General features: G+C 39.2%; 1 protein-coding gene across 1 annotated transcript in view; it reads right to left on the bottom strand.

Moving 5' to 3' along the window:
- The window catches only part of LOC101463716 (protein phosphatase 1 regulatory subunit 29-like), a 321443-nt gene that overhangs the window by 78892 nt on the left and 219050 nt on the right, over positions 1-23501 (bottom strand). The window contains exon 5 of the mRNA XM_014411477.3: positions 1663-1711. The gene's annotated coding sequence lies outside the window, so the exon portion shown is untranslated. The remainder of the gene's footprint in view (positions 1-1662; positions 1712-23501) is intronic.

The following is a 23501-nucleotide window of genomic DNA, read 5'->3' as shown; positions in this document are numbered from 1 at the left end:
GGTTAAGCGTCTTGGGTTACTATAGTGTTCCACAGTACACAGGATGTTTAAGTGTGGTGTCTATGGTTTCTGAGCAAGCAGGCATGATGACTTCAGGTTGAAAAATTACTTTCCCTGCCTCCCTATTTGCTTTACACTCGATGGGAGGTGGTATGAGATATATGTTTTGGACTTTGCTTCAGTCCATTTCAAATGAACTTTGGTCCAGAGAAGATGGAGGCATTTCCGTTCACATGTGACTTTCTGATTTCCATAGCAGAATCCTGTTTTAACGCAGCGTTGCTCAGGGACTCAAAGACTAGAAGCATCCAATATTGATTTCTGTCCCTTGCGCACAGAGATTTCTCCAGATTCCCAGAATCTTTTGATGATATTTTGTACTGAAGATGATGAAATTATATAAAAGTCTTCCTAATTCTTATGTTGACAAACTTTATTCAGAAAGAGGTTCATCAGTTTTTTGCAAACTGATAAACCTCTGCCCATCATGTGCACCCCCTCCTTTATACTGTACATGCATGCAAACAGTAAAGTGTATGTTTTGTAGATATCCTACAACTGGAATAAATATTTCATAATTGTTTAAATGTGTCCCACAAGTGTACTGAAAGGGCATAAATACTGTTTATATTGCAGGAAGCTCAAGCAGTGCAAGATTTCTGAATGCTAATCTTGTAATTAGAGAATGCAACGTCCTAACGTTCCAGATTGATCTTGTTATAAGTGAGGAGGCTCACTTATCACACTCCAACCTAGAAGCTGAAGAAAAGACTTGTGTTTGTTTTCAGCACTGACTGAGGTCTGGCATCGGTGAAGCGTGCAGAATCTGTGACATTTGCACAACATAGACAGTTATTTAGGGATTTAGTTTAGGGCAAGTCAGAGCTTTAAAATAAAATAAAGTAAAACATGTGCTGCCAGTTGACATTAATATTACAGTTTACATTGTAGACAAGAGAATACCACTAAGAGCTAAAGGGAGAATCAACTGGCCACACCCACAGTAAATGTATAATTTTAGGTTCTACACATAAAATCCAAGGCTTAGCAATGTCTGTATATGGGACAGTGTCTGTAGAAGGGAACTGAGGGTGATTAGTTCTTTATTTTTAAGTTGCCATGTTTTCACAGTTTTAGTTGGATATATATTCAAAAACTATTTTCTTAGAAAATGTCCTTTTTCTAAAGAAGATTAGTGTTTTGCAGGTGTGATGAGTTTATACCTCTGCCTTAAACGTGTACTGTGCGTAAACAAAACTATCCAACAGAAACAGCATTTACATGAACAAGGAAACATGTTCAAATATGAAAAATGTTGGAAACCTGCGCTGCCTGTAAGCACATTAATAATATCATCAGACAGACAGAATGACCACCCTCAGAGCAAGCAGCAGCCCTGTAGTTTTGGTGAAGGGCATGCTGACAGAGATAAACACTCTGGCTACGTAGTGACCTGACCTGCAAGCAAGCAGAATGGTCACTTCACCCATATGAATAAACTTCTCTCTGTACCAGTTAATGTGCACCACAGAAGCACAATGTCACCCCTGAAGCCATGCAATGTATCTCTTAAGCTGGACAAGTCCTTGAGTGTGTGTAGGTGTGTGTGTCACCTTCATGCACAGTCTATGTTGCAGAGCACAAGACAATGGGAATAATTACCTCAAATTTGATGTTCTCAGATCATGTGCCAGTTGTCAGCAATGAAAGCCTGCAATAAACAGAAAGGACAAAAAAACAGAAGCTGAATCAACCATCAGTGTCATCCGCATGAGAAGGGGCAGGTCCCTGCCTGCCACACAACAGAGACTGGGATAATTAGAAGAGCGGGTTACTGATTGGTGCATTTGTCTACATCAAAGAGAGCTAAGTACCAAATGAAGCAGCTGGGCAGGCTTTACATGGAGGAACAAAACAGACACAATAATGGAGATATTGCATGAAATAAAAATGGTGACGAGCAAATAACCTCATATCAGATTCAGCTCACATGTGAATTGGCAGCTTAATCGTGGTCTGTGTCACTTTGCAAAACACCACAATGTTTATCATCGGGTGCATGTCTGTATATGCTTCAAAACTTGAGAGGGCTCGTGTGGAAAAGTGGTTACAAAATGGCAATGTTCCATGAAGAATAGTGGTCAGTCTGGGAAGCATCCTGGGAAGCTGTGAGAAGAAGGGTGTCTGTAATTTTGACTTGTTACTTTCCTAAACAAGCACCATCTGACTGCTCAGTGTGAGGCTGCTGCAGCAATGAGCAGCTCCCTGGTGGGAATCAATGTAATGGGAACAGCGTGACACGGTGCACGAGGGGAAAAAAAACTGTACATGATTTGGGATAAGGGAGACGGGTGACGTAAGTAGAAGATAGTTCTTTAAGAATAATGCAGAATTTGCTCTTTGAGATGTTGGTTGCAAAGCGTAAAATGGACCTAATGCTGTGACATCAGGTTGGCTGCCCAGACTGCTGATTCAAAGACAAGGGACCTAATATGAAATAGTTTTAGTTTAGTGTTTTCAGGACCATCTTTAAAAAAAAAATCAATTTCCTTCTTTTTTCCCCCTCCTAGAATCTGATCCTTTCTTCTGTTTATATAGTGTTATCAGTCCAAAACTATCAGATAAAACTGTAAGCAACTCGAGGGCAGAAAAAGAGAAAGAGTTAAGAAAATTGAGCCAACCTGAAAGTGGCAAATACTGCATTATCTCTAGGTGCCACCTAAGTCTGCTTCCAGATGGAAGTCCAATCCACATAAACAAACTACAGTGTTAAAATGGCAAAATTTGCATGATTAGAAAGCATGTTTAGAGCCTGCTACAACGACCCAAACAGTTGTTGAAGATTGATTTGGACATCAAGGTGGCTACGTCCACGTTTTACACTGTCTACAAACAGACCCAAGGATCCATTCGCACTGACTTTTAGGTTGGGGGAGGGCTAAACTGTTAGAGTTCACAGTTAGAAGCAAGGCTTACATACTGTAGTTTATGAACTGCCCATGTTAAAAAGCCTGATGGTCACTGTCCTCTTTAGAGCAAACCACTGAATAGTCTTACACTTTTCCTGACGCTGTCTTAAATAAACCTGGGGCCCAGAGAAAAACCAAGTGTTTTTATTTTTGTTATGCCTCTGCTCCAACTTATCTAAAACATGTTGCATGGATTACATTCAGAAATATTTCTAAAAACATCTTTAAGCTATTCTCTGTGAAACAAGGCTTATCTTTGTATAAATTACGTGATATCCAAATCAATGCACTCAATTTGAAAGCACCCCAACCTCTCAAATCACATTGTTTTAATTCTATACAAGCCTGTGCAGTTTTTTTTCTTCCTTCTTTATTAGTTCTTTGGTTAAAATAATTCATGGTTAAACTGCTCTTTCACAATTCTATTACATATACTCAAGCTGAATGAAAAATGCAAAAGGTTTATGGGAAAAATATCCCATAACCAAAGCTATACATACTAAAGGTGCTGATCGTACAAAAGAATATACCCAGAACAAAACTAACTTCCTACCAGAGTTACTGTATATCAAATATTTGACCTGAATATCAGATAAATATATTTTAGTTTCCTGTGTTTATTTGCTTTTGTTCCAAATGTGGACATATTCGCTCAGTTTTTTTTTAAGGTGTTCTGTTTCAGTGAGGGATGCTGGGAGTGGATGAGTCCATACTGGAATCACTGATCAGCCATCAATCAGACATCTGTCAGGTTATCCATCAACTAAACAGAGGGGAAGTCAATGCTGAGTTCATTTGTCTTCACTGGACTTGTAGGTGAAGTCAACATGACATCAATTTGAAGAGGCATGAGATGAATGAAGGTGAATGGAGCCACACACACACACACACACACACACACACACCATCTTATTATCCAGACCTAACAACTGTAATACCTGCTGTAGTGGTGCCTATATTGGCAAGTAATCTGTAACAATTACTGTCATCGCATTTCGACCTTGATAAAGATATTTGTGTCACAACGCTGGTCAGTGAAGAATGTGAGACGTGTGTGTGTCTGGCTGTGCATGTGTACTGGGTACTTTTATCCCTAGAGGGGCAAAAGTAAGTCTATTTAGACTTGAGTTGTGATGACATCTTTAAATTGCTGTTTGAGATGTGTGACTTGATTTTAGAGAAAAGGATGATGTTACATTGATACACTGGTGATACACTGGTGCATTGATCACAGTGTGATGAACTGGTGATCTATCTGTGGTGTACCCGATCTTTTCCCAAAACCAGATGGGATGTGCTCCAGATCCACTGCGACCCTGAATTGGGTAAGTGGTTGAGAAATTTGATAGACACATGAATAAAATTTGGTTAAGCTTAGCAACTGTCTGAATGTCATCAGCAGTGTTGGGCAAGTTACTTTGAAAAAGTAATTAATTATAGTTACTAGTTACTTCTTCAAAAAATTTACTGAGTTAGTAACTGAGTTACAATATTCTAAAAGTAATTAATTACTTGAAAAGTAACTATTGCGTTACTTTTAAAAAAACGTTTAACCCTCTGGGGTCCAGGGTATAATTGGCCATTTTTAACTACTTTTGATTTTCACTCCACATTTCACCTTTGAAAACAGTTTATTTGCCTTGTTTGGTATCATCGTTTTCAGCACAACCTCACGTGTCTGAATTTACAGTTATGTTTTCATTTTGACACACTGTATTAACACAATTGATCTAAAATCAGACAAAAAACATAAAATCAGAGTAGAAAAAGTTTTTACTGTAACAACCACAAACATGTTTAATGAATCATATTTCATAACTTTAAATGCAAATATAAATTGTCAATTTTAAAACCATATGCACAAGTTTTGCAAACAGAAATAATTATTTGCATCCATTATCCTTTTACCTTGATTTTTTAAATAACCATTGCAAACTATTTACAGAACAATCAGCTGTTCTGCATTCAATAAGATGCCAAACAAATTATTTGTGCCACTCCAAAAAAATAATTTCTGTCCACTATAAAGGAGAACATCACAGCCTGATACCTGCAGGTCTGACAGCAGCAGGTGTATCACTCCTGTTTCTACCTGGAGACAGCAGTCGCCTCATTGTTATGACACACAACACAAAACTATCCACAACACTACACACTAACTACACAAGACAACACATTAACTACACGCTCCAAACATGCTAAACGTCACAAATCTCTCACATCTCAAAACTCGCTTTCTCTCTCTCTCTCTCTCCGTCACTCCTAAAACTTCCCCTGTTTGTTTTTTTTGTTTTGTTTTGTTTGTTTGTTCTTTGCTCATAAGCAGAGCGTGCTCGCTGCGCTGTCCTTAAACAGTAAACGTGACGAAACCATTGAGGAAAAAATGCCGCGTATATATTGTTTATCATGACTTTTTTTGGGGTTTTTTTTTTTGCCTGTCCCGTTTGGCTCTTTTGCCATCAGAATCATTGTCTAAAGGCGAAGAAAGATGCCCAACGGATTTACTTTACAAAATTAACCATCCCAGCCTTGCCGTAATGGTCCATTTGATTCACCTTTTATTGTTTATTTTATTTTCACTTGCTGAATACGGGACAGACATGACTCTGGTTTTACGTGGCCTATCAACACAATTTATAAACCTTGTTGCTTTGTCTTTAAGTGGTCATGTGATTGGCTTACCACGACTACTTTATTCTTCCTCAGTCAAACAGCAGCACTCATGCGATTGTTTTGCCCCCTTAGCTCCAGGTGTTGTGCTAGACAGTGATCGTGATTACCGTCCGCGGGAGCGCACAGCTGCTTAAAGCTGTAGCGTCCAGATTACTTACAGCTACTTCTGTGCAACTGATATAAAGTGCGGTAAGATTAACACAGCTTCAACTGTCTGTTTGTTGAAAAATAGTAATGGACCGCATTTTCTTGTTAGTAACTGTAACGGCGTTGTAACGATAGGAATAGAAATTAGTTAGATTACTCGTTACTGAAAAAAGTAACGCCGTTAGTAATGCTGTTACTTGTAACGCCGTTATTCCCATCACAGTATTGAAGATTACATGAAAAATACCAATGTTACTGATGTTTATTTTCTTTATTTTCTACCCTCCGACTCTATGAAAGAAGCTTTCAACATCAGCGGTACACAGATAAGTATCCTGAGCCTGGTCTCATGTGTTAGTTAAATAAAGTGTTTCTCCAGCCTAAAGGAGGCAGTTATTTGAGGGAGACATGACAGATTCCAGACCTGAAAACCCCTCAAAATGAGTACTTTGATGTGATGTGAATGTTGTTTAAGGAGTGGACATGCTGCAAATAGACAATAGGAGTTTAGTCCTCACCTCTTTACAGAGACTCTCTAAATCCTTTAGGTTTCTTGGCTGCCATTTGGCAACTCAAAGCTTCAGCTCCATTCACAGATTTTCTACAGGATTTGGGGTGGACATTTGCTAAGCTACTCCATGACCTTCATCTGCTTCTTCTTCAGGCATTTCTTTGTTGCCTTGGCATTATGTTTTAGGTCATTGTCAGGCTGGAAGACCCATTCATGATCCATCTTCATTCTTCTGGCTGAGGGACGGAGGCTCTGGTCCTCAGATTTTGTGGTACATTGACTCCTCAATGTAATGAGGTACCCCAGAGCAAAAAAACAAACAAAAAAAAACACAGCATAAAGAAAAATGTTTCCACTTTGGGGTTTTTTTCTTCAGGTCATTTTCAACATTTCTCTTCCTCCAAACACGGCAGTCATTGATGCCAGGGTGGAAGCTAAAAGACAGGACAGTGGTTTCATCCAACCACAGCAATTTCTCCCAAACCTTCCCTGAATCTTTTAGATTTTTACTGGCAAACTTAAGACAGGCCTGCACATGTGCCTTAATGAACAGGGGGACTTTGCACTGCAATATGTCAGTCTATAACAACATCATGTGTTACCAATGGTGTTCTTGGTAACTGTCTTCAGATCATTAACAAACTCATTTTGTGTAGTTTTGAGCTAATCCAGCACCTTTCTCATGATCATTGTCACCCCTTGAGACAAGGTTTTGCATTGAGTTCCAGCATGAAGGCTATTGATGGTCATTTTATATTGCTTCCACCTACAAATAGCATTTGTCACCTTCTGACTAAGCTTCTTGTTGATGGTCTTGTAGCCCATTGTGGAAGTCTCTAACACTGATTTCCTTTAACAGTTTGCTAAATAAATGCTTCTAAACTGATTTGCATGTATTTGAGTGATATACCCTGGGTATAATGTATTTTTTCTGGATTTTTGCTTGATTTCTCAATTATAATGAAGGTACCCTAAACATTAGAGACCATTGGTTTCTTTGTACAAATTCAGCAGGGGAGCAAGTATTCCCTTTACTGTATACAGTCATAGTAAATATAAACCATGTGTGTGTGCATGTGTGTATCTGCTGGTGCATGTTTGCAGTCTATGTTGTTGCAGGAGGTCATTCTCTAACCTTGTAGGTAGGCATGTTACACACAAAAAAGTATATCTATAAGGGTTTTTTTCTCGAGAGGAATCGGAAGAGAAAAAACTGCCATAAAGCAGAAGTTGTTCCACAATGAATTCACCTAAAGAACTGCCAGCAGTTTCTCATGGGAGCAATATAAAACCACACAGAGCCCCCTTGAAACATTCACACACTTGCAGTCTGTTGTAGCTAACCTCTGTGTTGGAGAGATGTACACAACAAAATGTTGCACTACTATTCCCAAGTAGCTTTCTGCTGAAAGGAGACACAAAGATCATTTTCTCAGCAGGAGGGAAAACAAGTGAAGTAGTCAGACTTCTTGAGTGGCTCATCCTAGGCAATGCTTTAGATCATATCCTGTTATCCACAGTCCAACAGACACCCTGTTACTTCTTTCACACACACCACCTCTCAAGGTATTTCAGCAATCGAGTGTTTTCAAGAGCAATCATACCATCTGAGACAGCAGACAAAACACACACCTCCAACTCTCTAAATGGGTTCTAGTGGAGTTAGCTAAGAGACTTCTGGGTTTTTGTTGCTGCTGTTATCCAAAAGGACAACTGCGGGATCTTTGCTGAGTTTGTTTTCTGAAATAAGGAGATAAAAAGAAAACAGTGAGGAGAATGTAAAATGGTTTTTCAGTCAACACAAACAGTCCAAGCTAAACTGCAGAAAAGAGAGAAACATCTGAGGGATGTATTACGAACGAAGTTTGACAAAGCCACGCGTTCTTTTTTTAGCTGGCTTGAGAAATCCTAAAACCAGTCAGAGAAAACAGCTATGATAATAGCAGTTACCAACTTTCTTCATTAAGCCCAGCTTTCCGCTTCAGGTTCTGTGCACGCTCATATAAAAAATGAGCGTGCACAGGAAATTAATGCAGCAGAAAATCATGAATCTGTTGATTTAGAATACAGAGTGATGAAATAAATGTTTTAAACTGTGTTAATTCATCTAATGCTGCTGTGTATTTCTAACATGATATTAGAGCTCTGAAACTTTGAATTTGACACATTAACGTTACTGTCCTGCATAATAAACGAGACATGAAAGTCACTTTAGTTCAAGCTCAAAGTGAAATTAATTTTATTGATTCCGTCTGCATTCTTAGCGGTAAATAAACTGATCGGTTTTATAATCTGGAGATGCACTTCCAACATTGTAGAAGAGACTTAGCAGCAGAAAAGAATGACCTATATCAGTATTTATACATTTTCTCCATCACGCAATTAATATGTATACTAGGACAACACAATGGAAAGTATGAACTGCCAATCATTTGAGGCTTGTTGCATGTTTGCCAAATGTTGGTCAAATGTAGATCAAATGTATTAACCCACCATTACCCTTAGGACATGCTGTAAATACAAGAATTAGGGAAAATGTGGAATTTCAACCCAATTGAAACTCAAAGCCAGAACATAAGCTGCTCCTTAACCAGGTTATGTGTTCAGCATAAGGTACGTCTGAGAGTTAGACAGGTAAAATGAGACCCGCTTTTGTGTTTTATAGTACACCCTTCAATTCAATTTAATCCAGTTCAGTTCAATTGTATTTTATTTATACAGTGCCAAATCATAACAACAGTTGCCACAAGGCACTTTGTTTGTGGGGTCACGACCCTACAGTATTACAGCAAAAACACAGAAAACCCCGACAATCATATGAGACAAGTGGGAAGGAAAACCTAGGGTGAGGGGAGGAAGACAGGACAAAGACATGCTGTGGATGATAGCCTGATATTAATAATAACTAATAATGAACTGTAATAAAGTTCAAAAAGCAACACCTGGGAGTTGCAGTACCTATGATAATAAAGAAGAGTTGAATAAAGTTTAGGGAGGTAAATGTGTTTTTTTCTTTAACTCTATATACATGTGCATCGGAGAGCTGTCACGTTGTGTCGCATTATATTTTACAGGTTTACATAAGATATTTACACAGAAGGCACTTCTATCAAATGCCTTTCCAAAGCAAACTGGCCTTTAAAAGTCATTTTAACTTTAAATTCCATCTTGTTTTAACTCTGCTGTTTCCAGTTTATTAGTGGGTGGTGATATCTGGACCTTGAATGGACACCGCGCCCACATTTGTTTGTGCTGTCAACAGATGTTGATGCAGACTTATGATCTAAGTCTTTAACTCCTTAAGTGAAACATTTGCTAATTAATAGTTTAGCAAATATATTCATAAATGGATTATGAATGCTGTTTAAATAGAGATTTATAGATTGGCTTATTGAAGTTTCTTAAAATTTACTTTTAAAATATGGCAAAAGAAATGGCTGTGACTGCAATATCATTGATTTACTAAATCAAGTTACACACAGCTCATTTCAAATCACAACGAGGTCCTCATAGTTAAACGGTAATATCTGTCCTTGCCGTTTTCTTTCACACATGTGCCAGGGAATGCATTTCATGATTTTTAATCTACCATCTGTGTGGGTAAGTTTAGCTTGGAGACTAATATCCATCATCACTACAAACAGGAAAATAATGCCACTATTACGGGACCACGAAAATGTAAATACTGAAAGCATATTGCAAAGTAATGTGAACTAAAAAAAAATGGTATCTGGAGTACTTCCTCAGCTGAAACAAAAGAGAAAAAATGTAAATATATACAAAGAGTGAATTTTCCAGGGAGCGCACAAAAAAACATTATTGCAAGCAAAACCAATGCTGGTGCTTCAGAAAAACTGATAATGCTTGTTGCAGCAGCACAAACATAACATTGGTTGGAGGACGGTGAATTAAAAAAAGACCAGGGTGGCTTAAGTATGGTTAACTATACTGGTCAGACATTTTAAAGTAACATATTTCGTTATATGAAGTGTGATCAAAGCATTCTGAGAAAAGGTTTATAGAAATCAAAAGCCAGGCCTGACTTAAAGTTGGCCGACGTCAACTTCAGCTATTTTTGATTTCTCACTAGAACTCCAGTTTTGTACGGTTGCACTTGTGCCGCTACGATTGGCAGTAGATGTGCTCCAATCTGTCAATACTTCACCTTGATTTTTATTTTTGGAATGTAGGCAAAGTTGCAGACAGCCAAATCTGATAAATGATCCAGGTGGTGAGCAAAGATTATGTTGGTATTGCCAAAAAAAACCTGGCCAAACTGGCACAAGATAGCAAACAGACATGCACCAAATGTCCGGCTGCCTCCTCTGAATGTTTTCCCTCACCTCAGGATGTAAACTCTGCATTGACAGACTCGCCCTGTGGAGAAATTCAAGGTACTCACAGGGAAGAATGTATAAAAAGTGATAAACACACTCCCATTCTCACCTGATGTGATGCGTTCAGGCTTGGTAAAGTGTAAATGTTTCTACTGCAAACTCCTTAAAATTTCTAGGATGTGGATGTAATCCAGCTCTTATCAACGATGAGATCAGTGAGTCTGAAACAAAAGTACATGTATGCTGTCTGCATTTGAGGTTCATGGAGAACCTGCACAGAGCACAGTACATGCTCTTGGAATTAGATTTCAATGGAGCGATCTAAGACGAGTAGCACCTCTAGAAACTTGGTGCTGCTGTTTACTGAATGACACTAGCCACATTTAAATCAGGTAAGCTTGTACTCAAAACTAATCAGAATTAACATACATTTTATAAAATATAGATCCTCTATCAACATTCTCAAATCATTCAGTTTACAGCATGTTTGGTAAAACTGAGCCCTTAGAATACATTTTAAATAAGTGAAAGAAGTTTTGAGTCAACTATATAATACCTCCCACAGAGCCAAACATCAGACAGAAACACCACCAACTCCTGCTGTGCCAGATTCATAAGCTCCCAAACCCCCACTGAGCTAGGGGTTTGTTTCACCCTTCACCAAGGCACCAACACACACGTAAATGCACACGATTTGCATTCATTTACTTTCACAAACCTTCCACTGACATCATCTCACAACCTGAACCCAAGAAATACCATTAACAACTATCCAGTTCAGAAATGGCTTTTTAACTTGATGATTTGAAGACTTTCCTAAATGTCTTTGTTTAAAAAGGAGGCCTAAACCTGGCAACATATAGAGTAGTGAAGTTTTCCCCTTTTTTGAAGGCAGATAGTGTATGGGAATACTTTTTTTGCATGTAGATTAAAAAACAGAACAAAACAAAACAAGGTCTGCGAAAAGGAGCCTATTTGTTTACCTAAATCTTCCACATTATGTTCTGTTCTGTACAAGTCTGCTCAAAACTTCACGCAGTAATGTAACCCACTTTGCATTTGGCAGCGCCTCAAACATAACAGAAGTTCTGCTCCAGCTTAAAAGAAAGTAAATAACTGGAAAGTACAGAACATCTTTGGATATAATGGACGTGATAAGCAGCGGCTCACATTAATGAGATTTGTTCTTAGAGGTATTCGCTTTAGTCCATTAAAGGAGAAACACTGTCAAAACTAGACAACTGGAAAATACTCAAGTTAAGACAAAATGTTTTTGTCGCGTAGCAACAGCAGCTCACAAACAACTGGCCCTCGCTGCGTTTGTGTAGGCTAAAAACGGATTCACCTTGTGGAGCCAGAGAGTGAGACGTTTGTGACGAGTTGGCCACTTGGGTGGTGGTTGTGCTAACAAGAAGGCCTGACCTCACCATCCACTCCACCACCTCCCAATATAGAATAAATGTGAGTGGTAGACTGGAACAGCATGGAGTCCTCCCAAAGAGCAAGCAGAAAGCAGAAAAGCTGAGACAGGTACAGAGTGAGTAAGGGCGCAGAGAAACAGCAAGGTAATGACTGTAATTCAACTTCACCTCCTGGGTAAGTGAGTGAGAATGAAAGTTTAAAGCTTGAATCAATGAGAGCAGGCAAGAGGGGGAGACCACAGGAGAACGAGGAGACTGAAGCAATTCAAGGGTCAATGAAAGAAAGAAACGGGTGGGGGGGGAGACGAGAACGGAGTGGCTTTAAACACAGAGATATGACAAGAGCGAAAAGGAAGGATTGAAGCTGCAGATCCAGGGAGCTACCAGGCAGAGTGATGGATGCAAGTGACTTTTTTTCCTCAAGGGTTTAGCTGTCTGTTTCGCATGTAATTCACCACCTCCAACAATGCGCACACACACAAGCTCTCATTCACCACTGTGATGATCACAGGCACACACACGAGCTCAGCACACAAACATTAATCACTGCTGCAGTCTAGAAGGGGATCCAGTGGTGTATTTCCCTCGGGGTAGCAGTTCTTCTACTGTTTCAGCTCAGCACCCTCACTGGGTAAATGTAGTTTCTCACCCTGAGACACAAAAGCCAACTGTCTGAGGGTTTGTTTGGATGGCTGTGTGTCTTTATATCACCGTGCTCTGCAAAAGTACTGTGAATTGGAAATGTTCCCACTACAGTGAGAAATACATCACACGATATTATGATCTGCTGAGATAATACAGGTTTATACTATATTTTTATTGCATTGTTTTAGAAAGACCTTGAAATGTATCATTTTAGCATATGTATTATCATTTAACATAGCTTAACAGCTTTAAAGCTGTAGCTGATCTGTTAACCAAATAGATGATTGAGGTATAAATTTAGAGAAATTAAATATTTGCTTCAAAGGAACCAGACTTTCTTGTATCTTTTTTAACAGTTTTCAAGCCAAGACAGGTGTTTATGCCACTTAACACCAACTTATGAATCACTCAAACATAAAAAATGCACTGAACTCGAGGGATGAACCAGTGTTGGATCTATACAAAACAACAACTTACCAAAGAACCAATTTCAAATCTTTGGGCACTTTGTTACTACAAGCCTGCCACAAACAGTTTTTAGTTGAATTCATGACAAATCCCAAAGATAAAACAGAGCGAAGGGCAATTAGCTAAAAATTCGGTTGTGCCATTTTTGTGCACTGCGTCTTGATTGGCAGTGGCTTCATTTTTCAGCACAACAACGATCCCAAACACAATGTCAGTGCAGTAGAAGCATACCAGGATAGAAAACACAGAATGGAACACTAGGATTGGTCTCCCTAGAGCCCAGATATCAACATTATTGAAGCACTGTGGTATTATCCTGACACAGAACAGAAGAAATGGCAGCCAAAATCCAAAGCAGAGTTCAGGCTGTGCTGAAGATCAAAGGTGGTCACACCAAATATTGCCTTTCAAGCTCATTAGACTTGTACAAACTCTGGTTTTGCCTTACATATTGCATTTCTTGTGTCTTGAACCAAAAAACAGCACAAACAACTACAGAATCAGAAACTGAATTTCACTTTCAGCACTTGTGGTCCTGTGACAGTACAGACTAGGAAGGAGAGTAGAATTTCCTACAAAGGTGAGATTTGCAGATTCTTATTTTAACACTGAAGACAATAAGAAGGCCCTGCTATGAAGGGTGTCTGTGAAAAATATGTAATATGCATGATTTCTGGGCTGATACGGAGGAGCAGTACACTCCTACATGCCTAATGTTCCTACAGAACATTAAAACCTGCCCTTCATTCCCTGCTTCATTCACAGGTAACAACCTCTGACACACAATGCTACAGAACACATTAGACAGCTCAGTCATTTTCAAATACTTACTGCGCCTAAACTTGAAAGTTTGCAGCTGATCTCAGTACAGGAAAAGTTAACTCAAGATGTTCAGATGAGGCTAAAATGGGGTGACACACAGCGCAGGAATCTGTATAACCTGATGAGTAAAATGTTGTAGCATAATACTTAGTCATTAATTTTTAAATCAACAGTGCTTTGTGCTGTTGCATTTTGAGATTATTTCATATTCAATATTGAAGTTAACACAACAGGCCTATGTAGAAGAGGGATTTAGTAGATTTTTTTATTGTATTACCTTTATCTGGAAAGGAAAACATAATTATTATTATTATTAAACTTAGTTGAATTTTACAATTATTCTACCAAACTTACACCGACAACAGTGATCAATATTTTGCATTGCATTGCAATTGCATGACCCCACCCCTCACAGCCCAATGAACTTACTACTACATAACAATATGTTGCATATTCATCATTATTGATTTGTGCGTTGAAGAAGTCTGCCACAGTTATCCAACATCTGAATGATGTCTGAAAAATATTTTGTGTGCAAATCCAAAACCTGCAGATCAGCAAGCCTGACCCTTTAGAGCTTTTAAATGTTGCTACAGATTACAATTGATTTTCTTGTAGGAAAAACAAGATGTGTTTGTGGTTGGCATCTTAGATAAAAAGTCTGACATACACTTACACATGAAGCCAGTAATTACAATATACTGTAGAGAAACATATAGTGAACTTCGTGAAACTGGCCCTAAAATTGCACACTTTCTTCTTTTTATTTTTAATATTAGTAGTAGTAGCAGTAGTAGTAGTATTGCAAAACCACTCCAACACAGTCATCTTAGGTGGCTATACTCCTATACCTCCATGTATGAAGCATACAAACACAAAAACCGAGTGTATATATTTTCCCATTTGAAATTGTATTCATAAGGATGACTGTGGGTACTTAGTTTATCCTTGTTAATAATAATGTATACTTTATTTATCCGCATGGGGAAATTCCTCTCTGCATTTAACCCATTCACTCAGTGAAGCAGTGGGCAGCCATTGGGTGCCCGGGGAGCAGCGTGTAGGGACGGTACCTTGCTCAGGGGTGCCTCAGGGTAGCCATTCAGGGGAATCGAATCCCCGACCTTCCGATCATGAGGCCATCACTATACCTACTGAGCTATCCCTGCAATTATACGTGCATGTAACACAAAAAAAATAAATAAATAAACAATCAATTTTGCTTTCTGTTGTCTTCGTATACACATCCAAGTTAAGGTACACGATGTAAAATTAATATACAGAATGTAAAAAGCTGTTTTTTAAAAAATTTTATGTTATGTATTTATCCATCGTCAGTGCCCCTCATTCTATTCAGGATTTTATGGGGGCTCGAGCATATAAGGGCAAAAGGCTGGGGACAGGTAACAAGCCTAACAGAGGTTAACAAAGAGGGAGACAATCATTCATGCTCCCATTAACACATATTGTCAATTTCACCAACCTCGCAAACATGTGTTTGGATAGTGGAATGACACCTGGGCAGCCAGAGAGACTGACACAGGGCAAAGAAGGTTCCTGACCAGTCAAGGATTTTAACCAGGAACCCTCTTGCCTTCGTATTCACTGAAGTTTTAATGTTAGATGTACAAATCACCACAGCTGACTTTCTATTTCTTGTGTGTTTCTTTCTGTGCCCAATAACTTGTGAATAAATGATGATTTGAAATAAATATTTAGCTAAGTTTCTATACCTATCAACTGGTAAAGATGGGAATGGAAATTAAGTTTGTGTGCGAGCTTAGAATACATACGCACATCTTGGCCACTGTGTGCACACTCTTTCAGTTATTACTATCCACAAAGTTTTATCCATCTGACCTTTGGAGTGGTTTGGGGAGACTTTTGAGCGTGATTGTCTCTGATTCTGTGAGCCTCAGTATCCACACAAAAAAACACACTTGTCTGTTCTTTGACAAGTAAATGGAACCCGCTCACTCTGTCTCAGCCACAAATAGACCATAAATTCTGTCACTTTCACATCTTCTCTGAACCCCGGTCCTAATAGTCTATCAGGATCTTCATCCTCTGTCTGTGTCACTGCTCGGTTTTTCTCCACACCTTTTCTCGACCGTCCTCTGCTCCCACTCTCTTGTACCAGATGGTGTCTCACCTTTGCAAGTTAGAGACTATTAAACTTCACTTCGCTCTTGTTCTTCTGTGTTTTTCACCTCTGTTACCCTTCTTCCTCAGTTTTTCACCTTGTCTTGTATTCTCTCCTTACCCATTAAACATCAACCCATACAACGGCAGCAGGTACGAACTGTCATGTACCATATGCTAGATTTTCAAACAGTTATGTGACTCCAGAAAATTGATCATTTCTCAAGTGTATTTCAAAAAGTAGCCAATTCTGATGTAGACCTTCATTATTCTGTAAATGTCAGAACTGTGAACGTTGAAGAAGTTCTGACAATCAGACCACTGCATTTGGTAACAAGTGCAGTGATATTGAAATAGTGCACAAAGAGTAAAATAATACTATTTTACCTCACAGCTAGATGCTGCTCCTCTGAAATTATTTCTCTGCCTCCTCAAATGTGGCCCCAGCTCTGCCAACGAGAGCTCAAGCTGCCCCACTGAGATCCTGAAATATTTACAAATGTGGTTGTGATGCAGCTTCAACTCCTGGATCAAACCATGACATTCTCCCAGCTGCTGCCTTCTCATGAAATGAATGAAATTCCCAAGAGAATCTCATTTCCTTCCTTTTCTTGTTTTGAAACACCGGGACAGTCTCAGCATTGCTTGATATCAACATTTTTTTTTCACAGTGCGTTCGTTGAGGACAACCTTTCAGCAAAAACGCAACTTGCTTGGTGTGTATATACATTCTGCGACATGTTCAGATCTGAAAAATTCTCAATTTTGTGTCCTTTTTTTCGCAAGCCAGTCTGATTTTCTACTAAAAGCGACATCTTTTTTATTTATTTATTTACACCATGCACATAAAACATTTAAGTGGCTTGTCAGTGAAAGCATGTTATGATTGAATATTAAATCTGTGAAGGTTCTCAGTCATCCAGGTCATCGTAGTCAAAGGAGCTTGCAAAGAAAAGCGTCTGGACTTCTTTAAGTTACTTGAAGACGTTTCACCTCTCATCCGAGAAGCTTCTTCATTTCTAAGGTCAAATGGTGGAGAGTCCCAGATATAAACCTAGTGGGAGTATCCCCCCACAGAGGGACAAAAGGACCCCCTGATGATCCTCTAATCGCCTGAGCCAAGGTGTAAAACTGGGTGTGGGTCTGGGAAGGGATCTCAAAACTGGATTATAGATGGCATCTATTATCCAGTTTTGAGATCCCTTCCCAGACGCCTTAACGCCCACTCACATCCTGGGCCATCTGATCTCAGGAATTCGCATGATAAGGTGGGGCCAGGTTTCACAATGAACTCACCCGAAACTCTGGCTGATTGGGACCCACACCCAGTTTCACACCTAGGCTCAGGCGATTAGAAGATCATCAGGGGGTCCTTTTGTCCCTCTGTGGGGGGATACTCCCACTAGGTTTAAATCTGGGACTCTCCACCATTTGACCTTAGAACTGAAGAAGCTTCTCAGATGAGAGGTGAAACGTCTTCAAGTAACTTAAAGAAGTCCAGACGCTTTTCTTTGCAAGCTCCTTTGACATTGAATATTAAACCTAATATGAAACATATAAGATATGAAAAATCGCATATAAATACTGACTTAAAGACTCAGTATTTATATGTTCATTCACTGTTTCACTAATTTGACATCGAAGTCCTTTGACTTGTCTAACCCCAACTAATCCTGCTTTCGTTTTTATTGTAGGTAAGAGTAACTTTCCCACAGTGACTGCTGTACAGACTGAGTGCTTCGTTTGTGTCCATGAACAGCATGTAAAATGTTCAGTATGCTGAAATGATGTCATGGAGGCATTCCATTTCAATTCAAATGCATTTGTAGATTAGTTGTCATCATAACTTAAAAGATGCATCACCATTTGTTTCCCACAACTTTGATCCAATACGTGCATTTGTCTACAGATTAAATTTCTTGGCAGAAAATCTCCTGGATGTGATCTTTTTTGTAGTGATTGACTTCAGATTGATGTATGGCTTCTCCTATTGATAAATGTTGGTTTCTTTTAAACATGGGAGTGGTTGCTTTTTAACGGTTGTAACATCCTAAACTTAGAAGAACAACAAACAAAAAACCAAACCTTTTACAGAACAGTGAACAAAATGTTTCCACTCAATTACGCTGTGCGCACCACTGAAAAAGAGAAGAGGCTTGCAGACCAGTTAAACAGCGCAAAACCTTTGTTTTAAAGTGATTTCTCATAATTATCATCATCTTTCTTTCATTATCCCCCCGAAGAAGAAAACAAATCCTCAATTTTGCACATCTTTATCAGCTTTCAATCCTCATTACACCGCCCTCCCCTCCACACAGAACTGGGATTGGGTGCTGGGCCAACACAGAGCTTTCAGTGAAATTTGTTACATATTTTACTGCACACAGCCTCGGGCCATAAATCATCTTCTGGCAGTCTAGATGTATGAGTGTACTCACATACTATGATGCTGCTTGTGTTTATTCATTGTTGCACACAACCAACTCACAAAGGTCAGGCTTCTCAAAAGCTGTGTGCTTTTAGCGTTGCCATCAGCACACAGCTGGAGTAGTTCCAGTCATCGCATCCGGGAAAGGCTCAAAAAGAGTGTCACTCACTGAGGTTTAGAATAGGAACTGTATTCATATTAGAAAAATTAGTTGACACTTTCAATTACAGCCGCTGCATTTCATAATTACAGCCTAATTAGAGAGTGAGAGGATAGAGTCTGTGGCAACATTTGCGTGGTAGACATTTAACTGACACCGAGAGATGGTGAGGATCTATAGGGACGGGCTCTAAATAGCGAATTCAGCACAATCAGCTGTCAGTTTTTAGATGATTCCAGAATTAATTATGTTATCATGGCCCGCCAGTCATGACAAGCTTAGGTCAGGTTCTGTGGGATTTGTATTTTCAGCAGATGGCAAAAAATAGCTTTCACATTTGCAAAGTAAATCGACCTGCATTCTCAGGAATCTGTCTGAACTTTGGCACTGCAGGGCTCTCCAGTCTCCATCCAGTTGGTGTGTTTGGGGCATAAAAAACACACTGGTGAATGGGTTAATGACAGTAAGATGTTTGCATTCACGAGAGGTTGCTATAAGTTGCAAATGAAACTGTCTTTTCATTGGTAAACCTCGCTAAAGCATTTAGGTGTTCGGTCCTATCCACTGCCTGCCCCTTCATGCATATGGTCACAGTAAGCTTCACTTCTTGATCGCCACCATTAACCCTTTAAGACCTACCATAGAACCAAGTCCGCCAGAGCTTATATTATATTTTTACATGTTGTAGTGCCATTTTTGGGAGCATTTCAAGTTGCTATACATCAATACAACCATTATAGCCTAAATTTTAATAATATACATGCATTAAGTGCATAGTAATTACATAAGTTGCAAAAAAGTGCAATAAACTACAAAAAAATTGAAAATCGTTTTTGTTTTTTAACATATATTTCTAGTTAGAGAAATTTAAGAGGTTTATCCCTCAAAACTGTAAATACAAAAAAGTTGCACAAAATAGTTTCCTACCACAGGAAATTTATTTTGAGTGTCTTCATAGTTTTATTTTTGAAATACACCAATTTCTATACACTGCAGGAAAAACTAAAATAAATATTATAGTGCAAATTTGCAAAAAAGCAGCATATGCATCAAAATAAACTATTTCCAGCAGTGCAATATGAGTCCTAAGCATCCCAGAAACGACACAGAAAGTCATAAAGTCAAACATAACTTTTAAAAACACCAGAATAAGCTCATAAGGTCTTGATGGTAAAAAACTACATTTCCGCAAAATGATGTCACTTCCGGTGTCGGGCAGGTCACGGCGGACATGCGATAGTTCGTGCTGATGGACGTAGGAAGTGTTATGAACAGCTGATTGGATCGGCAAAGCTTGTTTCTGGAATATTATGTTTTTGTTGCTGCAAGTGCTTTTTATGCAGTTTTTGCAAAACTATATGTGGAAGGAAACTGTGACCTAGGACAAGCTGATGGCATAAGATGTAAGTACAACTCCTCTGGTTTCATATGCAAAAATAATTATTGCGCTAGCTCACATGGTTGCAGAGCTACCGGGATTTAAAAATAGTTACGTAAAACGGAGCGTGTCCGCTCTGACCGGTTTTAAAGGGTTAAGAGAGGCTGGAACCTGGCAGGAGTTTTTAGATAAGGCCCCTTTTATTTTCTGTTGGAAATGTCCCAAAGAGTCAAGCAGAGGAATTCTTTGTTGGTACATTAATATTATATGCTATGCTATTGGTGGCCTCAAAATCACTGGGATCTTCCTATATTATGATTACTTATATCTGCAGCCCCCTGAACACCAGAAAGGTGAGCTGTAGGCAAATAGCTGAATGAATTAATGAATAAAATATTTGTTTGAAGTAGAAAACTGCTCCTGGTGCAAGGACAGCCCCAGGATTGAGTTGGCAATAACAAAAGATGTCCTTGATACCAACAGCAAGCAAATGATTCTACAACTTACATCCGAGTATTCTTAGTGCACTAAGGAAAACTGGCCTGCTCAAAATTAACATAACAACAGAACAATAGTCTAGAGAACGAAGTCCAAGACTCACCCTAATCAGTGCTAAGACAAAGAGAAAAGGAAAGAAGTAGTTCTTTGGCTTTGCATCCGAGAAATTTTCTCTCAGTATTTTCAAGTGCACTCTTTTCGCCGAGTTTTACACCAAGTGCCACATTTCACAAGATGTACTTCAGCAATAATGCAGTAATTTTCTATCATCCATCTCTCACCACACTCTGACAACTGACTTCTTTAGGCGAGGACCCTGGAGAAGTCATTACGACCACAGCTGTCTGCTTCCTGAGCAGCCTCTCTCCAAATGTGTATTATTAACATTCATCGAGCGTCACTAATGAAATTTTGAGGACTAGCGTCCTTAACCTTGTGAATAACGAACTGACAAAAACTATTTGTTTTGGTATTGAATCACATTATTAAATTATGCTCTGTTCAGACTCATTTTGTCTGTTCCCTCACACATTACCAAAGCTCTCTTGACATGAGGTCAGACCACTACTGGCCAGCTAATAGCCCTCTGCATTTCTGATTTATGTTGGCAGTATTGTCAGAGCACGTTAAATCCTGACCTGTGCGTGCATGTGTGCATACATGTGAAATTAACTGTGGGGAAAACTTTATGTCTGTGTATATATATCACCGGCTCATCTCCATTCTTTCCTGCTGTGACGTTGACATAAAACATGACGTAAGGAGGAAGCGCCCGAGCTGAGAACTCAGACTGCCTGAGACAGCTCGACAGTCAGCTTGAAAACTACCACACTCTACTAGGTTGTCGACTTAAAAAAAAAAAGTGTCAAAACCATGGCAGATTTCTCAGCAAGTACCTAAATTGTTGCACTTTAAAGAATACACAAAGCTTGCAGGGGCAGCACAAACAGATCATGTGGAAGGTTTTGCTATAAATATTTTCCCCCTCTCACAGTTTGGCATCTCTGTAGCCCAGTGGAAACATGGCAAATGGCAAACTGCTGGGAGTGAGTGCACTTTACATATTTTAACTTATTTTGTCATAGTTTGCATGGAAGGAGGATGCAGACTCATGAGGCAGTGAAAATTGAAAAATAAAAGCTTAATTTGAACAAAGATGAATTCAAACAAAGGAGGAAATTACAAACCTGACTTTTTGAAATAAGGTTGAAAAGTAGAAGTGTTACCTATTAACTCACATTAAACAGAGTCTATTTAATAGACTGATCAGGTAGGTGAAGTTAAAAATACTGACTTTCTCTTCATCATGACAACTGTTAGTGGTGGGAAAAAAAGGTCAAGTGTAAGGATTTCAGCCAGTTTTAAAGGACCAAACTGTGATGGCTTGACTGGGTCAGAGCATCTCCAACACTGCAGCTCTTGTCGGGGTGTTTCTGGTCTGCAGTGGTCAGTATCTGTCAAAACTCCAAGGAAGGAACAATAATGAACCAGCAACTTATGCTCACTTATGCCCATGGGAAGCAAAGGCTGGGCTGTGTGGGCTGATCCAACAGATGAGCTACTATAGCTCAAACTGCAGAAAAATGCAACACTGCCTCTGATAGAAAGGTTTCAGAATACACAGTGCATTGCTGTTTGTTGCATATTAGGCTGTAAACCAGTCAGGGTGGCCATGCTGATGCCGGCCCACTGGCGACAGGGCCAGCAATGGGCACATGAACATCGGAACTGGATCACAGAGAAATAGAAGGCAGTGGTCTGATGAATTACATTTTCCTTTACACGACTGGGTATGTGTGCATTGCTCGGGGAGCACCTGGCACCAGGATTCAATATGGAAAAAGGGCAAGCTAGCAGAGGTGGTGTGATGCTTCGGGCAATGTTCTGCTGGGAAACCTTGGATCATGCTATCTTTGTGGATGTTACTTTGACACGTACCACCTACCTAAGGATTGTTACAGTGGAGCTATATAATGTGAAGCCTGTTACAGTATTTATTACTGTACTACAGTCAATGTGACATTCACAGAATAAATTATGAACTTGACCAAGCTCTAAATTGTCTGTATAGTGATTTACACGCACAATTTACATGTAAAAGATCCCTTTTACAATAGGGATATATGTGTTTCTATCGTTTTACTCAGAAAACAGTTTGCTTTGATGACTGACTTTTTCTGCTTTCCTGCAGAAGTACATCTAAATGTTCATCTAAAAGTCTGTGGACAGAGAAGGAGGCAACTCTGTTACATTTACTGATATCACCAGCAGGCTTTGAAGTAAATAAACGTGCAAATATAACTCATGTGAAATTTAATGCTTTTTAAAGCATCGTGGACCACAAGTTCTAGCTTTTAATGATACAGTGAACAAAGGTCTGTCTGGTTAGGGTTGATCTTTTCAGTTAGGGGTGTGACTGCTCCTCTGTATCAGCCCATCGCAGCAGTTGCACTTTCACTTGCAACACCAACAAACTATGTGTGTATTTCTTCACAAACGTCATACATACCTGCAGGATGTCACAGACAGCAGTTCTGGCACATAGGTGCAATATAACAACTTAAAAGAAAGAAGCTGCAAAGCTCACCTCTTCCAAAAATTTCGATGGTGATCAGGCAAGTTATTAACATGTTGCTGGAGTAGTTTTAGGAATTTTTTTCACGCTGATTCTCCTTTACTTAATAAAGAGTATTTTTAACACTGAAACAGTGATACTTTCTGATTTAATAGAGTGGAATCAGATACAATTATGACACCATAGAGGATAAAAACTATTTAGCAGAGGCTGGGATACATTACCAGAGGGTTGGGGGATCCCCCATCAGCAAATTGCACCCAGCATGTGTACCTTTTACAGCCTCTGGAGATATAAATGATCTAAGTAAAATAAAAAACAAAAAAA

Source organism: Maylandia zebra, linkage group LG6, assembly GCF_041146795.1.
Source record: "Maylandia zebra isolate NMK-2024a linkage group LG6, Mzebra_GT3a, whole genome shotgun sequence".
Taxonomy (NCBI): Eukaryota; Metazoa; Chordata; class Actinopteri; order Cichliformes; family Cichlidae; genus Maylandia; species Maylandia zebra.
The sequence above is the reverse complement of the archived record's forward strand: the minus strand, read 5'-3'. Positions and strand labels throughout refer to the sequence as shown.